We start from the raw sequence: 25,117 nt of genomic DNA, 5'->3' as shown, positions 1-25,117 counted from the left end.
CAGCAGTCAATTAAAGTAGGAGGAAAGCTTCAAAGGAAAGGCATTCCAATAAAAATTTAACAAGCTTGGGGCTGCCTTTGAGGATGTGTGTGCGCTCACAACAGAAAGGTTTTCTTTTTTTTTTTTTTGCTGAGCTAAATTCTTGCAGTTCTTGGTGGATAACTGTTTGGAGATGGGACCGTTTTTTTCCCTAAAGATTAAGTCTGGAGGCGTGGAGAGTGGCTCTCAGATGAATCAGGAGGGGTGGGACATGGGCTAAATTTTTGCTGAGCTAAATTCTTGCAGTTCTTGGTGGATAACTGTTTGGAGATGGGACCATTTTTTTCCCTAAAGATTAAGTCTGGAGGCGTGGAGAGTGGCTCTCAGATGAATCAGGAGGGGTGGTCTGGAGGGAGATGCCAGGAGGAAGGCCCTTGGCAGGGAGGCTGCAGCTGGTTGGGGGGTTGGGAAACACACCCCATGTCCCCCTTCTCTGTGACAGATGATGTCATCACGGACACACAACTTAGGACAGAGAACATTAGGAACCTCTCGACAGCCAAGCACTGTCATGTCTCAGTGAAACTTAGCAGGCTTTTGTTGAAGAACATAGTAACCAAAGCAAAAAAGTCAAATAAATAACAACAACAACAATAATAATTATACCAGGAGAATGATCCGCGCCCTGATCGGGATTCCCAGAGCGCATCTGCTGATGGGATGAACGGTGCAGTGCCGTTTCAGTCGTCCCATTTTGTTCCAGAGACAGATGAAAAGGAAAAAAAAAAATCACGAACTGCCTATCCCCCAATAACGCAGACACAACTGCAAATAAACATATCAGTGTCTCCACACAATGTGCCATTATGCAGAATCCATACTCTCAGCGATCCTTCAGTTATCAAGTAAGTGTCCTTTGGAGCCTGAGAGATGACGCCATTAATTCAGTCTTGGGGTTTGGGGTAAAGTTCGACGGTCGGTGAATAAAAAGTTGAGGCTAATTAAGTGGCATTCACTGGGGACTTGGAAAAGAAGAGGCTTCTTGCGGGGAAGGTAATTATATCTTCATTGACCCTTGCGTGGTCCCCCCACCCCGGTGTCGGGGGCGCTCTGCTGGGCGGTGTGACATCTCCTTTCGAGATGAGCTGCCGTCACCTTGCCAAGGCCCCCTCTCCCCGGATGCATTTTCTAATCAGTTCACATGATTGAGCTTGCAGCAAGTGATGTTTTACTTAATTCCTTTCCGACCGTAGGGTGTGAGGCTTGGAGGGCCTCTCGTCAAAACTTTGGAGGGCTCTGTCAGTTTGAAAAGAACATGACCTTTAAATTGTATCAGTATGTTTGCTGGTGCATAAGGGAAAGGAAAAGGTTCGTCCTGATGGAAAACCACTCAGAGAGAGACCAAGGAGTAATTCAGAGGGTACCGACTAGGGAAGTTAATTTGTTTATACATAATTTGCTAAGTGGGGCGAGAATGGGGTCCAGGCACCTGCCGGCTAGGAAGGGCTGACAGTCGGGTCTGGGGACATTTAGCCCGTTTTAGGGTATTTTTCTTTCCCTTGCCTCTCCTGTCTGAGTCACAGATGTTGCTATGCTGTTTGTAGAAGAGGGAAATCAGTATCCTCCTGTTACTGAAATTGAGGGACAGATCTAAGAAAGAATTTTCTTCTCTACAACTGTCAGCTCTGGAGTTGAATTATTAACTCTTCCAGAAGGATTAGTGAGGGCCGTCCTGATGCTGTGTGACCGAGGCAGGAAGCGGAGGGCTGGTCTTGAAGAAGTGCATTAAACCCTGCTTTTTAAAGATCAAGGCCTATATTCTGATTTTATTTTGAAAGTTTTATTAGAATAGAAGGAATTTAGGAAGTCCATCTGTTTTATACACACACACATACACATACACATACTTCTTGTGTATTGTGTATAGTTTTCACTGTGTGTGTAATTTTCTTTTCTGAAGCAGTTTGGCTTTGAGATCAGAAAACCTTTAACCATGATCCTTTGCATTAGGGTTTGTTACTGCTCGCCTCTTTTTTTTCCAGTTAAAATCTTTTGATTCATAATTCAGGAAAAAAAAAGGTTAAGATAATGGACATTTCTTGGTTGAAGGAGGTGACCAAAAATAGCAATTTGAGCTTGAAGCAGACATATATTTATTTTAAATTTTAAAATTTTGTAACCTTTCAGAATCAAGCAAGCTGCCCACATTGCTGTTCCTCTCCACTGAGAGAAGAGAGAAACAGCTAACCCCGTGGAGGGGAGTGAGTGCGAATGGAGTTGGCTTGGCTCTGACGCTGGGATAGAGCACCTTTTTCTCTTGTAGATGGTTAGGTTATTCCTGGATATTAATAATTTTGCAGAAAAAGGGTAGCTCCCTCAAAAGGCACTCACATGACGAGCAATGTGTATGGTGGTCTGTCTCTTTCTGTAAACATGCTGTGACTTGACAATGTATTTGCTTTTTGCAGAAGAAAAGAGAGGGGAGCAGGTTCCCTCTCCGAGCCCGTTTATCCTCATGCTGTGAGGCACCAGAATTTGTCAGCTTAGGTGAAGTCCCCGTGCCTGACCATAGCACTGTTGCGGTGAGGTATTGATTGAGTCTGGGTTACTAATGCAAAGTGCAGAATGAGAATTGAAACACACTTGATGGAATTAAAACATTACTATTGGCTTTCAGCTCTTGGTTCTCTGGCTCCTGCAATAAATGCTGGGTATCTTAAAAATAAAAGCCAACAAACCCACAGAAAACAGCCACACGCTTTTGCTAGACAGAGGAGGCTCAAGACCTCTCCACGAGATCTGCGAATTGGTTTTCTCCGGTGTGGGGTAGACCACTGCTTCATCTCTAACTTTGACGTATACTTTTCATTTATTTTAAGTAGAATGCTTTCATTTTTACTACGGGTACATGAAGATGCTGTGGCATCTTTGATCAATGAAATAATCCCCGTTACCACATTAAGCCATATATAGGGAATCTTAAAAAGAAAGCGCCATAAAAAAAGAACAGTTATACAGTTACCCTCATCTCAATGTTTATAAGCATGAAGCACCATGGGATTTGGTGTCTGTCTCTTCCAAGGCAGTCCACGGGGAATTTAATATGAAATAGCCTCCTATGGTACATGGATATGGGTGTGGTCCCTTGGAACCCTGTCCTCTATCAGTTAGGTTTAACATTCATCCAAATGGAAGGAACCAACATGCGTGGTGGTTCCTCTCTGCCACTGGAGGATGTTTACGTCCATATTTAATCCCAAATCTTGGGACTCTGATTAACCGTGAAGAGCAGTCCCTTTATGCCCCAATTAATCCAGGTACAGTTCTTTAGTTATATTTCCTCAAGGCTTTGGGAAATTTGAGTCTGGCTTACCACCCTGATGCTCACCAATGGGTGGCATGATCGGGCTGGCGAAGCAAAATGGCCCAAAGGGCCACGTCCTGGTTCCAGACATTCACTTATGCTCATGCAATTACCAAAGATCACAGCTGAAAGCAAAGAAAGCCATACTAATATTTTATAAGCGATTTCCTTCTCCCCTTCATTTCAGACCTCCATCTGGTTTAGTCACTGATCCTCAGTCCCAATTCCTGATGCTCAGGCCCAGCGGATCCTTAGCCTTGGAAGGTGAGAGGGTAAATGGGATAGGGTAGGAGGATGGTGGGAACCTTCATCTGGTCCCAGGCTGTCCACTCAGCTAGAAAGCCTCCGGGGGAGCCCACCACTCATCCAGGCTCTACCTCCTCTGGGTCTTGGGCTGGCTTGGGGTTGTCTTATCCTGCTGTAACCCAAAGGTCTCTGGTCTCTTGTTACAAGGCTCTGCTGCCTTGGTAGGTTGCCCCTCTGAGGCGCCAAAAGACCACGCAGCTAGATTTGCTCTTTTGAACCCAAAAGATTTCCTTGGCCTCAGAGCCTCATTCCTTCCAGACTCTGAGCCCCCAAGTTTCCAGGGTTGCATCTGGCACTCCAGCCATATCTCTCCAGATTTTATTTCGAGGGTATTGCAGGGTGAAGCATGCAGTATGAGGAGGCCCTTTGACCTTTGCCTGCGGTCCCTCTGCACTGAAAAGCTCAGGATAATTTCTGGCGACTGCCCCCAAGGGGTGGGGGTGGTGTGGCTCCCTGGTTGGTGCCTGCGGCTGGTGCGCCCTGCTTTGGGTCCACAGGGGGCAGCTTGGCCTATTGAGCAGAGAGTATTCTCCTGGGGTCTGAAACTTTCCTGAGACTTGGGCCTGTCTAGGCGAGGTAAATCTGTGACTCTCCAGACATATTTTGAGTGAATTGGTTTCAGCTTTCACAAAATGCTAATGTCGATATTGTTTACGTCTTGTTGCATTGTTTTTCACTTTAAAATTACAGCTTTAGTACATTAAGCTAATTTCATAATACTGTATTAACTTAATATTCTATAAATCACACATGTTAGATTGCATTGTTGCGGATGCACAAAATCCAAATTTACTACTCAAGCTCTCCCAAAGCATGTATTCATAATTTGCTCCAGCGAGCCCTGTGCCGCCACATAGGGTTAAGGAATTACACATTCCAATGGCAGGCACAGATCACGCCGCTATCTCTCTCTGCAATTGTTCTCCATACAAATTGAAACAATATATTTCCAGCCATTTTCATAGTTGTAATTACTAGCAAAAATCATAATACCGCAAACATATTTTAAACACCTGCACTTTGGGTCAACTCATTTTTTTCTTTTTTTTTCTTTAAGCTGAGCGTTTCCATTTGAATATGGTTGAGAAAGCTCACTGGTGGTAGCACCGGCTGGGTACCTTTTTTTCTAGGGGGAAGATGATAACTTTTGACTTGGAAGGAAGAGGTAAAGGGACTGGTGGAAGGAACTCAGCTTGCCCCTCTCTCTCCATTCCCCCCTTCTCTCCCTCTCTCTTTTCACCTTGGCAAAAGGGATTTAATCAGAGCCGGACTGCCTTTTACACGCTGCCTGGCCCTTTTGCAAGGATGCAAAGTTCTGTGCTTCAGCCCAGCTTGCTGGTTCCGGGAACAAAGGGATGCTCTCCTTGGGGGACATGGGGGTGGGCTGGGGCCTTCGAGGAGCCTCTGTAGGTTTTTAAGCACACACTGTCTAGTCGGGCTCTGACAAGTCCATTGTAAATCAAAGGTCTGGTAAGTGGGGATGCCAGAAATGTTTGATCTCCGTCCAAGCCTTGAAACAACTTGCTTATTTTTTCTGCAGTTTGGCTCCTCACTAAAATAAAACATTGTGAGATGAATGTTCTGACGGGTCATTGTGTGTCAAGCTGTCACTCTGTAATGGTTACATATTTCAGCTGGATTGAGGTGGTGCCGGCTGGGGGAGGTCTGGGAGAAAGCGAGAGGCAGAGAGAGAGGGAAGGGAAGGAGACAAAGAGGAACAAGATTTCTGCTTTCTCCTTGTGGCTGATCTTCATTTAAACCAAACACTTGTCATGTTCAGGGGAAGTTTTATAAATTTTTAATGATATTGGGTACAACTGGTGCTTTGAAATTTGCTGTACTTTAATTTTTTCTTCGTTAGCAAAGGTTCACTAATGCATTGAAGTGCTAAGAGCGTATCCTAGGGATGCCACGATAATTGTGTTGTTAATAATATTGTGGCACTAGTAATGTTCTCCTGGTAATCAAGGCATGAGATTTTTTTTTAATATATTCAGTTATTACACTGCGTCTCGTACAAATCATGTCAATTACAATTGCCAGCCTGTGACAGTTAAAATAATTGTATACGTTTTCTAGAATTTTCCATTGGCTTGGCTAATCAAGCTAAAAAAAATCAGCACATTATTTGCATTAATTTTGTTTCTAGTCTATTTCCACTCCTAAATCATTTGTCCATCTACTTCAAAAGGCAGAACAGTAAGTATTTTAATAATAAATATACAAACACATCTGGCAAGACGGAATCATCTGGTAGGAAGGTTTGTGTGACTGGGTTTATGACTTTCACTGGCGTGCATGCATGCTGTTATTGAGTTCACACTGTACACGCTTGGGATATGTGGATTCTATGTTTATATAGCCAAGCCTTGTAAGGGCATTCACTTTAGCATTTTCTATTTCTGTATTCCATCCATAGTTCTGTCTAGGTCAGGAAAATTGCATGATTTTGGTCTTTCCTTTTTGGCTTCCCTGAAATAGCTCAATATTCCTCTGCACCAGGAAATGATGTACGTAATACTTTGTAGAAAGACCCTGCAAATTTGCAGCTCGAACACTAGTCTTCCACTTCAACGAGCTCTACCTCCTGACCGGCACCAACGCTTTCTTTATTTGGAACTAAAATAGCTAAACACTCAAAAAGTACTGAACATGTGAGGCTGGCAGCTCACAGAATCCCCTGCAGTGTCTCAGCACATTTCCCCAAAGGCTGGCCTCTCCATCACCCAGAGTCGCTCCTTGTCACAGCCAAGAACGGGGAGGGATTTTGGTGACCTAGAGGCATTTTTGAATGAGGAGCCCAGGGTGCCCAGGAGCATGGGAGGAGGTGCTGGGCGGCCGGCAGGGGAGCCCTTTATTGCCTGGCTGTCAGCAACCCCATTGCAGTCGGAGACAGTGGGTCAGCACAGGGTGAGGTGTCCGCTTGAGGATGCCTCTCAGGCAGACCCTGAAGAGAGTCAGCCTGGCCTGTTTCACCTGCAGAAAAGAGGATCAGAAAGCAGGCAGGAGCATAGCAATTTCAGAAGGAGACCTCCAACAGAAGGAATAGCAGCCCTTGCAAAATAACAGTGGCAGAGGGATCGGGCAAATGACAGGTGGACTGACAGGATTATTTGAGCAATTTTCGGCCAGCTCAGCGATATTATTTGGAGAATAATAAATAATCTCCCCAATTCCCGAGGTCCTCCACCCCGGCCCTTGCTTCCCACCCCCTTCTCGGCCATGTCTATGGTGTCAAGATATTGCATGAGGGTCAGTGGCTGCAGGTTCTGGGGGTCAGGGAAGCAAAATATATTTCCCCCTTTTCATGCAATCATATTCTCTTAAACATGGCTTGAACGAATCATCTCTCAAAAACGTAGAATTTATTTCTCAACTCTGCCTGGAGGTACAGCAAAGAGAACAGATTTTTTTCCTCTCTCCGGCCCTTTGAGTCCTGACCATGCAGAATGGATGGCTTTAGAACTGTACACAGACAGGAAAATCAATGCGTCATACCAGGAGGCTTCAGGGGTTAGGTTCCCATGTCCATGTCAACAAGGCTATTGGTTTTTTTTAATGCTCCAAAGTTATCACTTCCCGCCTGCAAGAGCCACCACTGTGACTTGTGTGGTCAAACCTTAACAAAAGAATTTCCTTTTGCCCGCCGCTCGGTGGCCTGGAATTTAATTACTGTGCAGGGAGAATTTTTCCAAGTATGACAATCGGAAACAAACAGGCAGGCCCCCAACAGCAGGTGTCCCCAAGGGCAGCTGACTGGTGCATTACGGAGGGGCTCATGATCTTACTGGGGGCCAGGACGCCACATATGTACCGGGCCTCAGGTCTGTGGGGGGGTGGTGACTGACCCCGGGGTCTCTGGTCCTTCTGGAGCTTCTGGGATACAACTTGCTGGGAAAGAGGACAGCTAGCCTTCTTCGGGAAGGTCGCCTTTGTATCTGTTGGAATTTGGGCTGTAGAGAGAACTGGGACTGTGGGCATCTCTCCGGCTTTACAACACCAATGCTCTGTTAAAGATGCTTCAATCGGTCAATAGAATTATGCACCATCAGGTGAAAATAACACTTGTCATTAGATTTTAAACTGAGTATCCGAAAATGAAGCTGTGGCTAAATCTTTGTCAGTTTCATCAGTCCAACACTTCACTTGGTTTACTGTGCTGGGAAGAGTCCCTGGACCCCAACAGCAACCCCGTCTGTAGACTTGGAATTTCTCAGATTCACCTAGATCGCAGCCACACGGGGTCCAAACCCCTCCTGGGTGCAGACACCGGGCGAAGCAAACCCCCGTGCCCTCCTAAAACAGCCCTGTGATCCCCCGTCCATGCTGGCCACACCCTCCCCCTTCTGCTTTTCCCCGGGCTGTCCTGTCGGCGGTGACACAATGCTAACGCCAGGGTGCTGGAGGCCACGGTGAGCATTGCTCACTCACAGTGGGCGGATGAAAAGGCAGTGCAGATGTAATTTGTTTTCAATGGCTGTTTCAAAAGAATAATTGTGGTGACATTGCGGGATCAATACTATAGATTTTTGTTTTCAAGTACACTGTATGCGTGGTGCTAAGAGGAGACAGGAAATACGCACTGCAGCCTGAATACAATAAAAATGGACTGAGGTCTGCGGGTATTTGCTGGCTGCTAGCCGTCACGGGTTTGGAGCATCATTGGCGGGATTACCGAGTTTGTCCTTTGGGTGGGTATTTCATGGTGAATGTGTGCACATTGCCTGTAGTTTTCCTCCTTGGCTTCTTTTGGGACCTGTTTCCTGAATCCGTGTAAAGTAACTGGAGATAAATGTCCATGACCCGAGGCTTGGCTTTGCCTGCTACCAAGCGGAGGTGGCCAGGGCTGGCGTGTCCCTGTGTGCTGGAGGGTATGGGGAATGGCGGTTAAGATCTGTGGATGGGGCTGGACACTTCTACGTGAAAGCAGCAGCTTCTAACCCAGAGTAGGTGTGGGACCACTCGGGTGGCAGCCATATATTTCCCCTAGCTCTTCTTTCGGGGGGGGGCTTGTAATGGACAGCCCCCCCCGGCGGTGTTTTGGGGTCCTGCGTGGAACCAGGGACTTCTGTGATTAGGGGAGCACGTCCCCAAGCTCCCCTTCAGAATACCTTAGGCTGTAGCCTCGACCTCGGACAGGATGCTCTTTAGAGAAGCACTCTGCTCAGGAAGCTGGTCTGAAGGTAATGACTGTCAGGTTAAGACCCGTCAACACCAGAAGAGGTGATCAAGGCTTCCCGAGTTCAGGCGGGTTCCCTGGCTTGGGGCAACTAGACAAAAACGCAGACCCCAGGGTGAAAATTATATGAACAAAGAATTAGTAATAAAGCGGAATAAATGTAATGAGATGTGAAAGAGAGCGTGGTGCCTGTTTTCCCCCTATTCTTTTGTAATTAGCCCTCGAAAGAAATGGAAATTCTGCCAAAATACCTTTCTGGTTGCTGGCTTCCAACTGTAATTGAAAATGATGTGTTTTGGGATGAAAGAATTGTCAGGTAAACAGCAGGATTCAGAAGGACGCCTGGGATAGGAGAATTGGACCATCTGGCCTAATTGGCTCATTTGACAGATGGGGAAACTGAGGCACAGGCATTCCTGGGGACCTGCCTGGTCTTCCAGTGAGTTTGAAGAGGATTTGTAAGCTGACTTCCAACCTAAAGCCTCCTAAAGCCCATTAACTTGGCTCTAGCGTGGGCATATTTTGTTTTATCACAATGCCTTTTTTTGCTTTCTTTTTCTTTCTTTCTTTCTTTCTTTTAATTAATGACAACTATAAAATTGGGAGGGTTCAATAAAACCCAGGTCTGGATTCTTTTGAAAAATCAGAATGTCCAGCAACACTGAACCCATATCCTGCAGGTTGGCATCTGGCATTAAGTCATAGCAGACTCTCCCCCACTCATTCAGCTCAGCCCAGGAAGCATTTGGGTCTGTCGGCTCTGATACAAGGCACACGGCAGCGTCCATGGGACCTGAAACCTTTCTGAAACATTTCATTTGGCAGAGTGATGAACCCCAGGGGCACATTTCCCTCAGAGTTAGGCTTTCTGAACATAGAATAGAAAGAGTAAAAATGAACTGATCCGCAGTCTCTGACCTCAAACACTCTGCGTGAGCAGTGTGTGTGTGTCTGTGTGATACAAACTGTCTGGAAGAAATAAAAACATCTCCACATTTCAAAATAGCCAGATGTTTACATTCACACTTCCTGAGGATTTAATTCAATAAACATTCGCCAAGCTCCTTGCTTGAAGTTCAGACAAGAGGGAACTCCTTCTTTCAAGGAGCTCACAGTCTAACAGGAAAAAAACAAAACATATATTAACAACCTAAGATGAACATGCAGGTACTGTGTACTGCGCTTACTGTGTACTAGGTCCTGTGACTACCTCTTAAGTCACCGGACAAGGAAAATACCCACAAAAAAACACACTACAGTGAAAAAGACTGTATTTATGTATGGAGGGGTTTGAATCTAGTCTAAAGGAAGAATTAGCGTCTTAATTTAACAAATATCTATTGTCAGCTATGAGTTAGGCATTCGGATAGGTGCTGGAGCTGTCACGGTGAGCAAAATAAACGTTAATTAAATAGTGACACAAATAGATCATTCAAACTATTAAGTGGTATAAAGAAAGAGTGCATAGTGCTATGATCACGCACAACAGAATGACCTGATCAAGTCTGGGGAAGATCAAGTGTTTCTCTGAAGAAGACTTTGGTCTGGAGGTTGAAGGGTGAATAGAACAGAAGACCTTTCTATGCAGAGGAATCAGCACGTGCAGAGGCTCTGGGGCAAGAGAAGACACGTGTCATACCTAAGGAACACAAGGAAGATCAGTGCAGCTGGAACAGAGAGAGCGAAATGGAGAGGTGTGCACAGAGGATCTGCAGCAATGGATTGATAGGTGCCAGACCAAATAAATCTTATGGGCCAGGGTAAGGCATTTAGTCTCTGTCCTCAGAGGGACAGGAAATAAGAAGACTTCAGGCATGTGCGTGTACCTGTGGTAATACAAACAGATATGTCTTTTAAAGAAGCATTTATCATAAGCCAAGTTTCCCAGGAAGCGGATTCTTAGACTCAGGGGTTTGTGTGTAGGATGTTCATTGGGGGGATGCTCTTAGGGATAACACCTGAAAAGAACAGGGAGCTCAACTTTGGGCAGGGGAAGAAGTTAAACCCTGTTTGAAGTTGCATCAGAGGCCCCAGCAGATCTATGGAGCATTCTGTAGCTGGAATGGCTCTGCAGAAATACCCCAAATTGAAGCAAACGGTGGGGGCCTTATGCCCCTACCTCCATCTCCTCAACCCGTCATTGGATTGGGCTTCCCCTGAGGAGCGGGTATGATCTTGGATAAGCCTACACTCTCCAGCTGAGGACAGTTTGCTAATCCTCATGGTCTCAGGAGCTGGGATGAGTAGCACACACAGTCCAGGACAGTCCAGCCCTTGCAAAACATAGATCTATTGGTTTCATATAATAAGTTTTGTGAACAGCTCTTGCAGGGTCGTGGTTGGTCTTTTTTCCAGGGGAGACTTATAAAAGGAGAGTTAGTGGGACAAACCATAGTCCCCATCACTGAAGCTGGTCTTCGCCCACATCTGTTACACATCACCTCTGTCCTCTACTAGCCATTACTCTTATCCTTGCCTAGCAATTCTGTTGGTCTGAGTGACTCATCTGGTGCAATGATCAGACTCTCATCTCTAAAGGGAATGGCCCTCTGGTCACCATGACCTTTTCCAGCCATGGCTGCTGCATTCATCCATCTGTTTTTAAGTTAGGGCATTAGTGACAAGAGATGCCTCGGTAGATCATCTGGTGCCCTCCATTATATAGCAACAGCCCTATCTCCTCCTTTCTTTTTATGCTAGACTCTCATCATAGGAACACCAAATGAATAGGTGACAGATGTAGCTAAAAATGTAATGGGACTCTTGCCAAGTCTCCTGATGGAAGAGATCCTGGTCTGGGAATTAGAACCTATGGATCCATAGGAACAGCCAGCACAGGATCACTGGGAGGGATGCTAAGTGGGGCCACCTCTACTTCCACATCTGGTTCCTGACCCTATGTCCTCTACCCATCAGGGACACAGAATCATACAATTTTCATTGCTTTTGAGTGTGTACTGTATCCTGCAGAAGGATCCTGAAAAACCAGGATATCATCTCCAAGTTGGTGCCTGGGCTGAATCTTCAAAGGATCATTCTATTGCTCAAGCTGGAAGCTTCCTTTGTGGTGTGGGGAGTGATAGAACCAGGGTATCTCATGGTCAGATTCCCACTGTCACACCTTCTGTGTTATAAAGTGGGTCCCTCAGTACCATTCAACATTACATGAAATCCAGTTTTGGTGTAAACCCTTGGATAGTAGTGCTAGCTAAAGTCAAACTCAGGCAGGAAAGGTAAATTCATATCCAGAATATGTCTCAATTCCAGTCAAGCTGAATTACTACTTTTTCCAGGGTGGAAGGTTTCAGTGTAGTCAAGTTGACCTCAAGTGGATGGCTAGCCTTCTTGGGGTACGATGTCACGTTAGGGACTCAACATTGGTCTCTGTTGCTGGCAAGTTGGACATTTGGCAGTTGTGGCAGCTAGATTAGTCTTAGAGAACAGGATCCCATAATACTGGACCCATGCATAATCTTTGTGCTTCCATGTCTCTAACTCCATCCATGAGGCCATTGTCCCAGCCAACGACAGAAGCCAGCTGACATTCTTCCATGTTTCCTGGTGGACGTTGTCACATGATACAAAGATCATCATACATTGTGTCCTCCTGTAGATCCATTTATATGCTTCTTTTCCAGCACTCTGTCTCTAGTCTTCCAATTATTCACTTCCCAGGCTCTTGAACAACCAGCCAAGCCATTTGCCACTGCCCAGGATTCTATATATATTCTTATGTCAGACCACATTTTTTTTCATACAAAGTGAATTTCAGGTTTACTGCCTGAAGTTCAGACTATGGGGAAGATTTTTCCCTCCTTGTTGTCTTTCAAGACCATCCCTGCATGGGGTAGTAGGGCAGCAGTTGTCTCTTTGAAGCTTATTTTCACATACTGAGCTGAGAACTGAGCTCAACCTTTGTCCTGCTCCATCAGCTGGTCATAAGAGTACCTATGGTACCATATTTGTTAGCTGAGGGAGAGGTGCTGGTGCAACAGTGGTGGATGACACAGGTTCTGGGCTACCAACTCAGGCAGCTTACCTGGGCCCTCTGGCCCTTCTTATGCCGATCCTGGATGAGATTCTTCCATCTTACAGTGGATTGCTGCTGGATCTACCTGATCTTATGACTTTGGGTCTAACAAAACCCAATTCACGATGGGTAGCTCTGACTGCATGGTAATTTGATATTCCATGGGTAGGCACTCTGTCTCTACTAGGGCCCAGGAGTGTCCCATGAGTTGTTGTTGTGGGTAGTGGTGGTTTTCATGTAGTGTGCTTAAACTCTGCGTAGTCTTTCCCCACCTCAGCTACCTATAATAACACTCTCTCTGCCAGGTCATGGATCCTGGACTTGCCGCAGAGCCCTTTCCTGAGCTGGGTCCCTCTCAAAGTTGTAAGACTTTCTTGTTGCTCAGCAAATGAATTGGAGCAATATTCTGAAATGGAATAACTGCCTCTAGAACCCTGGGATGGGGGTAAACTGACAGAGTGCTTTCTTTTTATTTGTGAGAAATGTGAGATGTGATAATTTGTCCTTTAATTTGGATGGGAAGTTCTGGTGTGTCTTTGGCCACTGGATCCCTAAAACCTTCATTGATTCACGGGTCTCTGAATTTTCTTAGGGTTTATCTCCTACCCTCTGGAGTCCATGTACCTTACTAACATTGGTCACTGTCATCCTTCAGGATCTGACTCTTGTGGCAGTCATTCTGGTGAATTAGATGAGATATGACAGAGGCCACCACCCTTTTATCGTATGCATATTGAATCTGTTGGCTGGTGCAGGAGCAGTTTTAAAAGAGACTTCCATTTGGCCTTCTGAAGTGTGATATTGCTCACCCAAAGGCCCCAGGAAGAAATTTAGGGATTTACCAACTACCAAGGATGTCCATTCCAATTATACATTTCGGGCACTTGGAGATCTATCAGGTGGGCCTAAGTCAGTGCTGGATCTGGGCCAAGATTTCATTTTTGACGTGGCCTCCACATGTGCACATTCGGGTTAGTTTGCTGGAGAGCAGGGAGGATGAACACAGAGAGCAGTTGGAGATGTGGACGAGGAGGGGCTGAATCTGATCTGGGTCTCAGTCTGAGGAGGCTGCAGAGTTTGATGAAGTAGCCTGGGGTTTCCCAATGTGTGGGACCTATGAATGGTATTAAATAGAATAGGACGTGGTATGCAATGAAAATGAGTCACAAGGTAAGTTATTCCTTTTTCAATTTAACATAGCTGAATATTTGCTGTGGTTCCAAAATGGACAGGTTGAAGCCTCTTGGGTGGGAGTTGAGATGAGAATACATTTCACAGACAAATGTGGCCTGGAAATTGGCTGATTTTTATAGTATTGTCATCTTCCTGAAGTAAGACTTCTTCTTTTATTCTGAGACAAGAAATATTAGGACTGATTCCTGCAGAGGAACTAATGAGCTTCTTTCTCCAGCCGAGTCCCCACCTTGGATATGATGTTTCCACTTTCTGGTTCTAATGATACATGGGATTATATGAGCTGTGAACTCAGGGGAGTCACCCAAATCTCTCCAATTTAACAGGAGAAAAAGAGTTCACCTTCTGGTTCTGAAATTTTTAATTTAAGAATAGTATAAAATACTTTCCAGGATTTAAATGGACTAACTACTGAACTCTCTTGGGTCAGAGTGTCCCTTCTAAACTTGGCATGTTCTCCCTGGTCTCTTGCTTCTTTGCTCAGCTTAAGGTAGGGACCCACCTCATTGGAACTCATGTATTTCATGCTGGAGGTCAAAAGGGGAATAATCTTGGAACTCAGGGTTTTCTGATCAACAATTTTTCTTTTATTTGTGCAAGAAGTCATAAACCGTGTATTAGTCTTCTATTGCTGCTATACCAAATTACCCCAAACTCAGTGGCTTAAACAACTCAAATTTATTATCTTTTAGTTCTGTTGGTCAAAAGTCCAACACAGTTCTCACTGGACTGAAATCCAGGCCTTCCTTTTGGAGGTTTTAGGAAAAAATTCATTTCCTTGCATTTTCCCCACTTCTAGAGGCTGCCCTCATGCCTGGGCTCATGGCCTTCATCTTCAAAGACAACAGAGTTTCACCCCTCTGACATTTCTTTTGTCTTTCTCTCTGATCAAGGCCAGGAAATGTCCTCCTTTTTTTTTTTCCCCAAGAAGTCAGATGGTTAGTTTGGGACCACCTGGATAATCCAGGATAACTTCCTCATCTCCAGGATTCATATCCTTAAACCGTATCTGCAAAGTCCCTTTTGCCATGTAAGGTAGCATATTCACAGCTTCTGGGCTTCTGGTTGTGGACGTTTTTGGGAGCCATTATTCTGTCTACCATAGACAGTAACATTGAAAAGTCAGGAGGAATCTTAGATTCTAATCTCTGACCTCCCACTCGTTTTGGAATTCCTTTCGAAGCATCCCTGATAGAAGTGCATCCAGCCTCTGATTAAACATCCCGTCAAAGTGAGCGCACTGCTGCTCTGTGGTTCTTCTTCCCTATTCCCTTCAACATCTCTTTAGACTGGTTTGTTTTCCAAATCAGGCTCGACTCTGGAATTTGACAGAATGAGCACAGCAAAAAGCTGCCTCAACCGGACACTGGATCGGCTGCACAGGGCTATGTCACAAACAATGCTGTTTGCAAGTAAGTTCTGAGTTTGAATTTGGAGGTGTCCTTTGGTGACAAGTATCACCTCTTTGCCTTGTGAGAGCCTGGGAGTTGACAGTGTCCTGTTCCCGAGGTCTATTCATTTGCTTATTGACTCACAAGTATTAATAGAACCATAGCTATGTGCCATGTATTGTTCTAGGTACTGAGAACCCGCAGTGAATGAGCCAAAGTCCTTTCTCTCATGGAGCTTCCATTCCAATGCTGGGCGTGGAGCAAGAAATAATAACAAGTAAGCTCATATTGTAATATCTCAGAGAAACAGATGCTGAGATGAAAAATGCAGCAGAGGAAGGGGAAGGGTAGAGGCTGATGGGGCTGTTCTTCATCAGATGATCAGGAAACCCCTCTGGGGAGAAAGCATTGAATCAAGTTGTGAATGGAGTCAGTGGTATCCCATCCAGAATTGGGGAGAATTGTGGGATAAAATTCTGAGAATTGTGGGGTAAAATTCTGAGAATTGTGGGGTAAAATTCTGAGAATTGTGGGGTTAAATTCTGAGATTTTAATCAAGTTTGTTTCCATCCCTCCTTTCCTTACCCCCAGCCCCTGCCCAGCCCTCCCTCAAGCTCAGGCACCCTACCACCGTGTTTCCAGAAAAGATTGCCAGGGCAAAACCAAAGGACAAAAAAAGCAATACTTTCTAAAATTTCAAAATAGTTTCTAAAACTCATGGCAAAAGGTTTTGCTTGGTTAGAGCCAGGCTTTGTGGATAACAAAGTCCTGAAGAGCTCAGGGTGTGCAGTTTATATCAAACAATAGATCTATAAGGGCAGGTAAGCAGATTTCCTGCGTCCTGGATGAACATTCCCCTGGACTGGGGACTCCAGGGAAGCAGTAAACTCTCACAGAAAACAAAGACGAACGAACAACGCCTTTCCTCTGATGGAAGCCTGCTCGGTCTTCTCGGTTGTAAATGAGGCTTCTCCCTTGGGTAGTGACTGGTTTAGGTGGCGGTCGAGGGGGTAATTTTTCAGAAATGCTTCCTCCAATGGGCCAGTGTTCTAAAGGCTGCCCCGCTTAAATGGTCTTTTTATGCAGCAAGATAATGGCAGCTTATGCGTTGCTACATCAGGCCTATTTTCTGAGGAATGGTTGCATTCAGGGCACTTCTAATTTGTCAGAAGAAATGCAGACCATCTCTCCAGGAGTCTGCTGAAGAGGACATCATTTCTCTGTGAGCTCTGCCTTGGGTCAATGGGCAGCTCGGCTAGCATGCGGTCCCCTGTTGCTTCTGCCTACTGGGGACACTCTGATTTATTAGGATTCAACAAGCCATGTCCTGCTCCTGACTCAGTCTTCCCTCTCTGTCCCCTGCTCTCTTGCGCCTTCCCTCTGGAACCACCAGACAAGGGAAGGGGCACTTTACAAATGCTCCCTGTGTCTGGGGTCTGGTGGGAAGTGGGACCGAGGAGGGTCCACTCCGCTGGGGCTGGCGATAGTGCTTGAGGGGCACAGCTGGTCCATGAGCAGGGCCAGGCCGCCGGGCAGCAGGCTCTGGCGGTGCCTGTCCTTCTGGTTTTCTAACTGTGAGATGACAGTGCGATCACAGCCTTTTGAATATTGGAGAAATGAAGCCGAAGCCTTGGTAATCGAATGCAATAACTTTCCCCAGTGTCCGACTGGGGGCCAGAGTCCAGCGAATCACACCGCTGAAAGCCCTCGAATGTTTGTCTTATAACCATTCTAATTGCATTTCCATTTGGGTCTCCCTCTCCATGAAGCTCGTTACTGAACCACTGCTCTGGCTGAGCATCCATTTTCAAGCTTTTTGCTTGGCATGGATTCATTTCATCATTATTATTATCATTCTATAAGTAATATAAAGGTAGTCCAATTTGCATCTTGGGTCACCCTCTGTCACCTTATCTCCTTGTGATGGCCTTTATCCTTGGGCGCCCAGACACCCCCTTCAGCAACAGAGCACTAGGGGGTCACGGCATGGACTCCCTGCTGACCGCTCTCAACTCTGAGATTCTTGCCAAATTACTTAATTCCCCTGCAGGATAACCATGGAACCCCCTCACGGGGCAGTGGTGAGAATGACACTGAGTTCCCGCATGCACAGCAACAAGACTGGCCCCTGGCATGTGGTGAACCGTCCATAAGCAGGAGTTCTATTACTGCTTGGTTAGCTGGGGCTCCCCAACCCCATCGACTTTTCTGTGCTCGTGGCCCTGCCTTGCTTCTCTGCCTCTAGCAGGCTTCCCTCTGCTGAGACCCAGGAAATTTCTCCATCGCTCAGGCTATTGCACAGCAGCCCTTGTGCATGAGGAACCCGGCCACACGAGCAGGTCAGGGGAGGACTGTGGAGGGGGGATTGCGGTGGAGAAGTCTTTGCATCCTAAGTGGGGCCTGGGCCCATCAAGCCTGTTCTTCTAACAGCCTCCATCTGACTGATGAGTACGTGGGGAGTCATTCTGCTCAGGGCTCGGGAGCTGTTGGACGTTGTCCTCCAGGCAGGTTAGGGTCTGGCTGCCTCTGTCCTCTGACCCAGGGCTTGGTGCCAAGCAGCACAGCATTTTGGGAGGTGAACCTGCCAGCCTGCAGCCTGGCGTGTTCTGAGAATCACTTCCTCCTTGGTCTCTCCATTTGAAGGATGTTGTTTTACCTCTTCTGGGTCTGTGTCCAACTGAACAGTCTTCCCCGTTCATCCACCCGTGTATCATCGGTTTATCCAGCCTACAAAAACATTTTGGGGACCCACTGTGAGTACAAAGACTTGGGAGGCATTTTACTTTCTTCCCGTTTATTTAGGTGAAGGCTGGCAAGGAATATGGATTTATTCATTTAAATATTTCTTCCTCTGACTTTATTATTTTTGGCTAAGTAATGAATTTGGCTGAAGCTTCAGTATTCTTAGGAGAGGTTGGTCTAGTTAGAGAACAAGGGCGTGAGGCCCAATTCCTAGAAATATTAGATATTCCTTTCTTTCTTTCCTTCTTTCTTTCTCCCTCCCTCCTTCCCCCTCTTTCTTTCCCTTCCTTCCTTCCTTCCTTCCTTCATCCCTTCCTCCCTACCTTTCTGTCTTTCTTTCTCAGCTTTTCTAACAGAGAAGCTGGATTGAAAACTTTCAGACTCGGTTTTGTAATCCAGCAGCTGGAAACTGTTGCCCTCCCTGACCCAGAATTCTTTTCAATGCCTGCATCCTGACTTCTGCTCCAGCATATCAGCCCTAATGCTACACGGACATAGGGCGATCAGGGATGGCCCTCTCACCGGGCTGCAGACAAGAAAGCTATGTCCTTGTGCCCAGCTGTGTGAGCATGGAAGCAGGGACAAAGGCACAGAAGGCAAGAGGCTTTCAGGGTTCACGTTGCGAAGACCAGAGACAACTTTTCCGGGAGGAGCACTGACAAACCTTCCCTGGTAAGGGCACAGCATCCTTGGGAGGCCACAGGATGCAAGGCACAAGCTTTCATTGATCACACCCCTTATGATGCTCCCAGAATTCTGCTGTCTCGGAAACCATTTAAACTGGTGAGAAGAGAGTACAGCATTTGACAACGGTTGTTTTGTTTTAAGACACACGCATTAAAAATACATCTGAAATCCAGGGCACAAAGAATCCAAATAATGTTATTAAATTTCTCGTTGAAGAAGGGCCTGCAGGACAGCTGGCTCTGCTCTTTTACGAAAAACTTGCAGAACTCGACTTGTTGCACAAACAAAGCATATTCATTTTTTCTTTTCTTCTCCCTCTCTCTTGTTCTCTTTCTTTGCATTTTCCACTTTCCTATTTCTCCCGAGGAGACAAAAAAATCTCTGAAGGACTATTAAGTTGCAAATATACCGGAGCCAAATATAGAAGATGGAGCCTTATAAACATTTTGCATATTTTGGTGTAATTTGTTGAAAATAGTATAAAATATGCTCACAGTTGGCATCTAGAATGCAAATATTAGGAATACAGTCCCCTGATACATTATGGTTTTTCAGCAGTATAGTGCGGGCTCATCCAGTAGCTATTGTGTGACTTTGTAGTTTGTTGGAGTGTGAATAATATTGGTGACTTGTTTGTACAGTATATTAGGGAGATACATGTCTTAAAGTGATATTAGCTCCTCTGGAGATTCCAAGGGATGAAAGCTGAGAGTGGAACTCGGGGGAAAAACAGATGCATATATTTTTAACATCACTTAACGCTACTTGCTTTCCTGCACTATTTCCTTAGAGTAAAAAACCGGGGTGGGGATCAAAGCGTGCAGGGGCCTTGTGGATGCACGGCCCTCTCCTTTCATGTTCCAGAACACGGGGTTAAATGGAGAGCCTGTAAGTGAGAAAACTTGCAGCTCGTCTGTGAGCTGGTTCACGTCTCTTCCACCCCGAGGCTGACTGGTTTTACGGCTGATGGTAAATCCGTCTTCTCTCTCCTCTGACAGGTGAGGAGACATCCTCCCGTGCATGGGGCTTCCCACCATACATCTGGCACCCACCTCACAGGTGAACCTTCCTGCTCCTAAATGATGACTGGTAAGAAAAACAAGATGTCTTTCTCGGTTATAAATTTAACTCTTCTATGATTAGTCTGGGCAATTAGGACACCCCCGAGGTTGAGTCTATGGCGGAGGCACAGGCTGGAAGTCTGATTAGCTCAAGTCTCTTGATGCTTGTTCCTGGTAGTAAATGCCTGGCACATATAGTATTGATTTCCATTTAGATATCTTAATGTTTCCAGACAATCCCGGCAGATGTGGGCTGAACTCAGATCTGCGGGAGCGCCGGTCTGCAATCTGCAAACATTTTTCTTGCCACTTTGTTTCATTTTTCCTAAACTTAACTGATTTGGAATCCGGAGATATAAATGAAAAATACTGAGCCGGCCTATCAATCACGGCATGCACAAACATCGCCACTGCCCTTTCCTAACATCCTATTACCACCGGGTAGTTGGCTAGTCAAACAGGAATAAAAATTACACTACAAACATCATAAGTTAGGCTTGATTTGTTGAGCAAGGAGCCTGACAATTCTGTAAGAGTTATATACCTCAGCTTCGCTGAAAATCAGGCTTGTTATGGCTCTGGTACGTCTATAAAGATTGTTCATTTCATATAAAACAGCTACCTGCACCGAATGCCTCAGAAGGAAGAATGATGCTGGTTATAAATATAGAGGAAAATCTATTTGTCTGCCCCTTCATGCTGTTAGCAAGTCACATGGAGGGGCCCTTTGGTGTTTCTCGGCAGCAGGGGGAGATCTCTGCGGCCACCTTCCCCTCTGCCAGGCTGGCCTGGATTGAAGCACAGCATCCCTCTCTGTCATATGAGATAAAGCAGTGAAGTGTGACCAGTGCCACCGCCTTGCTCTCTGCCCACCAGGGGGATGCTAGTGATATTGAGAAACTAGACGGCATTGCATTTAAACCAAATGTGAGGGGGAGGCTGTCTGTTGGCCGGCTGGGCTGGATAACAGTTAACGTCAGAAAAGATAAATAGAAATTATTAGAATGGGTTTGGAAGGGATTTTTTATAGGGCAGGGTTGTATTCGTTTAAAGATACATTATTGGACTGTTATATCTGATTTCAAGCTGCTGGGTAATTAAAATGATTAACATCCCTTACTCATAGAGTTCAATTCATTAAAGTTTTAAGCACCCTTTGTGCTCAGAATGGAGGGATGAAACATCCACGTTGACTCACGCCAGGGATCAGTCAATTCTGCCCTGTGTTTATCGTCACTGATCTTGCAAGCCACTGCGTCCATTTCTAAGCTGCGGGCGCACGTTGGGTAGAGAGCATCGGCCATAAGCACTCACCCCATAGAATCCCTGGTTCAGAGAGAGGAAGGGAAAGGAAATAGAGAAAATCTTGCTGAGAATTCTCAACCAGGTTCTTCTCACAGGCACTTGGCTCTTTCCAGCTGCCGGTGCCTGGGGAACTGTTCCTTCTGGGGGCTCAGCAGTTGTGACCCAAACACGTGGCTAGCCCTCAGGTACACAGCGTCAGCAGAGGAGTTGAGCAGGGCACTTGCATCTTGCGAACACGCTGAAACATGCACTGGACCAATTCTCATGATTATCCCAATTTAAATGTGCTCAAAATATTGTTTCCTGTGCTGTATTTCTTAGTTTTACACTTATAAAGTAGCCAGCAAAGTCTTGGTGAATAAATGGGACATTTGTAAGAGCCCACTCATGTGATGGCAGAATAAAAATGCTATTGCCTTTAGGGTAAACTCATTTTTGCCACCTTGCCCCCCAGTGTTTGGGGAGGGAATGACATAATCCTATTTGCTAGCCTCCTACATAAACTTTGACAGTTAGTAAGAATGATTTGCAAGATTGCTTAAGACACAAACTTAACTTTTTTAAGGCAAAGACAGGGCTTGGGATTTATCACTTTTCGGCAGATTCTGGGGGAAGTCAACACCAACGCTGAGCCCAGCTGTGTGCAAGACAGTTAACCTCTCTGAGCCTCAGTGCCCTCATCTGTAGAACAGAGATAAGTATGTCTTCTTTATAGGATTATAAGGTTTGGACCGTATTATACGTATGGATGCCTAGTATGATGCTTGTCCGGAACGGTGCTTAATGCACGATAGCCAATATTCTTAGCATCTATTATGATGTGAATAATAATATTACTATTTTATCCATATCTGAACATTGTAGACACTGAGAATCAAAAGGAAATATGCCAAATGTGGCCAGACATTCCCAGCCAGGGCCCTCAGGAGCGTGGCCCATATGGTGAGCTGTCATTTTCTTAGCTGGTTAAGAATTCCCCAGCCGTCTCCTTGCCCAGATCATTAGTTGACACGGAAACTTCTGGAAAGACTAGATACAGTCTATAATTCATCATGTTAGTGTCAAAAAGCACATGTGAGAGAGAGACAGAGAGACAGAGAGACAGAGACCATAAATATTGCTGTACAAGTGGGTTTCAGGTCACCCTGTAGGGAAACTATAGGGAGAGAAGGATGTCAGCAGTCTGATGAGGGTTCCCACACGTATTGGGATGCCAGGCCCAGTCTCCATGACTTTGCAATTATTCTGCTTTCTCTGGAGTGGGGGTACCTGAGGCCACTGCCAGCCCACCGATGACTAATCATTCCCTGCCCGTTTTCCTGCACAGTGATCCTGTGTGAAGAGGTCTCCATCATGTTGAACCTCTCCCACTTTTCTTCAGGCAGGACGGCCTTACAGCACAACTGGCCCAGGACAGTCAAGGCTAATGCTTGTTTTCCTGGTCAAACGATGACCCTTTCAACCTGCAAGTGATCCAGTGGGTGTGACAAGTTATACAACCACCCCAGGCCAGTAAGGGGTTTAGGGCAGCAGTCATTTTAGGTGTTGCCCCAGGAAATGTGGAAGACCTATTGAAGTTACAGACCCGGAGTAGTGAGATCAAGGAGCTGGTCCCAAGTTTATCTGTGTGAAGCCAAGGCCATGATCAAAGGGCAGAGACAGTAATGCATCCGCTCCCAGGTGTGAAATCCATGCTCCTTATAAGGAAAAAAACGTTAGAGAAAATGTCATTTTAAGTGTTTGTGACAAGTGTTTACTTCTGGGGAAAAGCTCATTTTCACTCTTAAGACCAACTTCCTGGTAAAGTTTTAAAAAAAGTCAAGGCTCCCATTCATTTGATGACTTGTTACTCAAGGGGTTCTGCTCTGAAATTCTTCACAATGGCTTTGGTGAGTTCAGATCAAAGTCTATAGTTATTACATCAGAACAACTTTTCATTTGGACTTGGCAGTAGTCTAAAAGAATATCAGAAATTAAGAAGAATGGAGCATAAGTAAACAATGGTTTTCTTTCACCCTTTGTTGAGAGGAACTTTTTGGTCTTGGGAAAGAATGTGGCTGTCCCATAGTGATGTCATTCTAATCAAAATCACAAAGCCTCACACGTTGTGTTTCCAAAGTCGGGTTTCCAAGTCGGGACACAATTGAGCCAAGGCTGCATGGGTGGGTTGGTCATGGGGAGATTTGTCACCAGCAGCGTGAAGAATTTTTCCCATGATGTGTTCTCTCTACCTCTCTTTAGACACTTTTTTCCCACATTGTCTTAGAGTTACTTGTGGGGAGTAGGGTCCTTCCATGTATCATGGTATCTGGTCTCTGGTTCCCTGAACATCAGAGGGTATAAACTGGTGCCTACAGGGAAACAATCAGAAAACAAACAAAATTGATAGATGACATTTAAAAAGACTTCAGATTAAAAGAACGGATATAGGTATATGTATAACTGAATCACTTTGCTGTACACCTGAAACTAATGCAACATTGTAAATCAACTATACCCCCAATATAAAATAAAAAATAAATTAAAAAGACTTCAGATCAAGCTGGAAATCTGTCTTCTTTGTGAAAATAAAAAGAAAGGGAGAGGAAGATAAAGCAATATGGGGGTGCATTTCTGCAGAAAGGGTGGAGCCACCTCTTTAAAGGGGCACTGCTCTCTATTTCCTTAAACCAGGGCTGCTGCTTTTGCTTACTTTCTCTGCCTGGCCCCTATAGGCACATAAGTTTGAAACCCTTGCTATATACTTGTAGGTGCTTAATGAATGCTTAACAGATAAATGAACGCAGGCATCAACAAATGAACAAGAGAATAACGCAAGTCAGCTGCTGGTGGCTGGTGTTGGCTGGTGCAAGGTAAGGATGCTGGAGTCTGGGCCGGATAGCCCACTCAGAATGCAGCGTAGATGACACCAGCCCCAGCACTGGAGCACATGCTGAAAAACATCTGTTTGTGGCCCACTGGCACCCCTTGATCAATGCTATTGGTGACTAAGAGGGGAATGAAGATGACCCAGGCCAACCTTTCCCACTTCTAGGATAACAAAACCATTGGATGGGTTGTGTCACTACTGCTCCCTCACTCACACGAGTTCACTGAGCCCAGGCTTCACATTAACTGCCATTAGACATGGGTACAGAGATGCAGAGGGATGGTGCCCATCCCCATGAGCTGGTGGGTAAGGAGAGACTCTAAGTAACGGAAATCACAGAGTCTGCAGCTGACTCTCCATATGCCCATCCACATTCACTCTTCCTCTCTACTCTGGTCTCAGCCCCAGGAGGCAGATGTGTGTGCATTATATCAAGGGGTCCCAGGTCATTTGGATTCTGGTTGGGTTCTGACAGAGGGGAGCCCTGGCAGGAGACTGGAGGGGAGTCTGAGGTCAGAGTATTTACTCTGCTGGGTTCCTCCCTCTGTGGTTGCCTGAAGGTCTCTGCTCTTCTCAAGACAATGCAGGATTCTCTTTCTAGACCCCAGGGACCTCTCCTTCTCTCCTTCCTTTAGGTCCAGACACTGGTTCCTACACCATCCCTTGAGGTTCTCCTACAGGCACTTCTCACCTTGTAATAGGCCCCTTTGTAGGTAAACACTCCCTGGAGAATCCTCACAGAGTGTACCATCTGCTTGCTGCTGGGACCCTGACTGAGAGGAGGTCACGGGGTGGGGGGCAGGTGAAGAGGCAAAATGCCTGTGCAGCATCTGAGGAAGGAGCGGGGATGGGATGAGGGAAAGGATGGAGAAAGCAGTATGGTGCCAAGGTGTGAGGCCAGGGCAGGGAGAGTGCAGATATAGGTTGACTTCTTCCAAAAATGAAGAGGGTCAAGAGTGATAGGTACTGTGATTGGAAAGTCAGGCTGGGCTTCTTTGTAGAGGGACTGG

Source organism: Monodon monoceros, unplaced genomic scaffold (genome assembly GCF_005190385.1).
Source record: "Monodon monoceros isolate NGI ecotype Baffin Bay Population unplaced genomic scaffold, NGI_Narwhal_1 Super_Scaffold_10, whole genome shotgun sequence".
NCBI lineage: Eukaryota > Metazoa > Chordata > Mammalia > Artiodactyla > Monodontidae > Monodon > Monodon monoceros.
This window is presented reverse-complemented; position numbering follows the sequence as displayed.